This window comes from Apium graveolens, unplaced genomic scaffold, assembly GCF_009905375.1.
Source record: "Apium graveolens cultivar Ventura unplaced genomic scaffold, ASM990537v1 ctg6677, whole genome shotgun sequence".
NCBI lineage: Eukaryota > Viridiplantae > Streptophyta > Magnoliopsida > Apiales > Apiaceae > Apium > Apium graveolens.
The window spans coordinates 1-3,217 of NW_027419684.1; the positions used below are offsets into that span (position 1 = coordinate 1).

At 44.4% G+C, this 3,217-nt stretch overlaps 1 non-coding gene across 1 annotated transcript; it reads left to right on the forward strand.

The window, feature by feature from the left end:
- Positions 1-2,715: 2,715 nt before the first annotated feature.
- On the forward strand, positions 2,716-2,822 carry LOC141703466 (small nucleolar RNA R71). The gene has a single exon (XR_012567542.1). It is a non-coding gene; the product is annotated as a small nucleolar RNA R71 (small nucleolar RNA).
- Positions 2,823-3,217: the final 395 nt, after the last annotated feature.

Below are 3,217 nucleotides of genomic sequence, written 5' to 3' on the forward strand. Positions count from 1 at the left end.
CTTATGCCCAAGGATAAAATGCCTTCACGCACCATAAAATGACATTTCTCCCAATTGCACCAAATTAGTTTCCACGCATCTTTTGAGTACGGCGCGCAGATTATTCAAACATTCATCATATGTGTCCAAAGACGGAGAAGTCATCCATGAACACTTCGACGTTATTTCCAATCATGTCAGAGAATATAGCCATCATACATCTCTGAAAGGTGGCCGGGCGCCACATAACCCAAACGAAACTCTGCGAAAAGCAAACGTGCCAAATGGACAAGTGAAGGTAGTCTTTTCCTGATCCTCTGGTGCAATACAAATCTGATTATACCCGGAATAACCATCCAGAAGACAAAAATACTCATGTCCCGCCAATCTGTCAAGCATCTGATCAATAAATGGAAGGGAAGTGATCCTTCCTTGTGGCTTTGTTCAATTTTCTATAATCCATGCATACTCTCCATCCTGTAACTGTTCGAGTAGGGATGAGCTCATTCTTTTCATTTGCGACCACAGTGATACCTCCCTTCTTAGGTACACATTGTACGGGGCTCACCCACGAGCTGTCAGAAATAGGATAAATGATGCCTGCATCTAGCCATTTCAGAATTTCTTTCTTCACCACCTCCTTCATGATGGGATTCAGTCTTCGCTGCTGTTCCACAGTTGGCTTACTACCTTCCTCTAGCAGAATTTTATGCATACAATATGAAGGACTTATCCCCTTGATGTCTGCTATGGTCCATCCTATAGCCGATTTGAATTCTCTCAAAATCCTTAAGAGCTTGTCTTCCTCACTACCTGAAAGGTCAGATGAAATAATAACAGGTAACGTAGATGAATCACCTAAAAAAGCATACCTCAAGTGTTCAGGTAATGGCTTGAGCTCCAAGGTAGGTGCTTCCTCTATTGATGGTTTGAGCTTCCCTTCAGCGTTCTTAAGGTCAGAAGTACCAAGAGATTCAAATGGTATGTCCAGCTTTCGCTTCCAGGGAGAAGCGTTCAGATATTGTAATTGCTCGTTGCTATCTTCATCATCGCTGTCAAAATCCCCCACTAAGGCCTTTTCCAATGCATCAGACATTAGCATGTGATCGAGTTCCGAAGTAACCGCAGAATCAATCACATCCACTTTTAAGCACTCCTCATCTTCTGTAGGGAATTTCATTGCCTTGAATACGTTGAAGGTCACATCCTGATCTTGGACCCGCATAGTAAGTTCCCTTTTTGCACATCTATCAAGGTACGGCCAGTAGCCAAGAAAGGCCTTCCCAAGATTATGGGAATCTTCTTATCTTCCTCAAAATCCAGAATAACAAAATCTGCTGGAAAGAAGAGCTTATCCACCTTGACGAGCACATCCTCAACTATGCCCCTTGGGTAAGTAATGGAACGGTCAGCCAATTGTAGCGACATGTATGTGGGTTTTGGATCAGGCAGATCCAGCTTTTTAAAGATCGACAACGGCATCAGATTAATGCTTGCTCCCAAATCACAAAGGCACTTGTCAAAAGTCAGATTGCCAATGGTGCAAGGAATGGTGAAGCTTCCTGGATCTTTCAGTTTTGGTGGTAACTTTTGCTGCAGAACAGCGCTGCATTCTTCCGTGAGAGCAACGGTTTCAAGGTCATCCAGTTTCACCTTCCTTGAAAGAATAGTCTTCATAAACTTCGCATAACTAGGCATTTGTTCCAGAGCCTCAGCGAAAGGTATATTGATGTGAAGTTTCTTGAACACCTCCAGAAACTTCCCGAACTGTCTATCCAGCTTTTGTTGCTGCAATCTCTTAGGAAAAGGTGGTGGAGGATAGAGCTGTTTCTCCCCTGTATTAGCCTCAGGCAGAGTGTGTTCAACAGTAGTCTTCCTTGGTTCCGCCGCTTTCTCCTTTTGCTTAGATTCTTCATCTCTAATTTCAGCTTCTACTTCTTTTGCCTTTTCAGCATCAGCTACTTTTCCAGACCTTAAGGTAATAGCCTTGACTTGCTCTTTAGCTTCCTTCCTGCCTGGTACTTCCGTGTCACTGGGAAGAGTGCCAGGTTGACGATTGAGCACTGCATTGGCTAATTGACCGATTTGATTTTCCAAGGTCTTGATAGAAACCGCCTGACTCTTGCACAACAGCTTAAGTTCCTCAAAATCAGCACTAGTAGGTGCAGCTGCACTTCCCTGTTGAGGATATGATTGCCTTGTAGCATACTGCTGTGGTTGCTGGAATCCAGGTGGGTTAAACTGTTTACTCACTCCTTGCTGATATGGTGGCTGAATAGCATTCTGATTATTCCCCCAGCTGAAATTTGGATGATTTCTGTTGTTAGGATGATAGGTCGCTGGCACAGGCTGCTGTTGTCGCTGATAATTATTCACATACTGAACAGATTCGTTGACAAGAGAACACTGATCCGTAGCATGAGAACCTGCACAAAGCTCACAAACCATAGCTATTTGATTAACTCCATACGTAGCCGAGAATCAACCTTCATTGATAGCGCTTGGAGCTGGGCTGCAATAGCGGTGGCTGCATCAACTTCCAGAATACCTGCTACCTTGCCTGACGTCATCCTCTGAGTTGGGTTTTGATGCTCATTTGCAGCCATCGTCTCTATAAGATTATACGCCTCAGTATAGCTTTTAGCCCATAAGGCGCCTCCAGCTGCTGCATCGAGCATGGGCCGAGATTGGGCCCCCAAACCATTATAGAAACCAGTGATCACCATCCAATCCGGCATTCCATGATGTGGACATTTTCTCAACATTTCCTTGTAGCGTTCCCAAGCCTCGCACATAGATTCTGTAGGTTGCTGCGCAAACTGAGTAAGAGCACTCCTCATAGCAGCAGTCTTTGCCATCGGATAAAACTTCACCAGAAACTTTTGCGCAAGATCTTGCCACGTAGTGATGGACCCAGCTGGTTCAGAATGTAACCAGTCTTTAGCCTTGTCCCTCAGTGAGAATGGGAAAAGCCTCAACTTGATAGCCTCATCAGTCACGCCATTATACTTAAAAGTGCTGCAGATCTCGACAAAATTCCTTATGTGCATGTTGGGGTCTTCAGTTGCCGCTCCTCCAAAAGAAACAGAATTCTGCACCATCTGAATAGTGCCCGGCTTGATTTCAAAGGTGTTAGCTTGAATAGCCGGATGAAGGATGCTTGACTGAATGTCATCAATTTTAGGCCGAGAAAAATCCATAAGAGCTGGATCAGCTTGAACAATACGATCTCCCATGT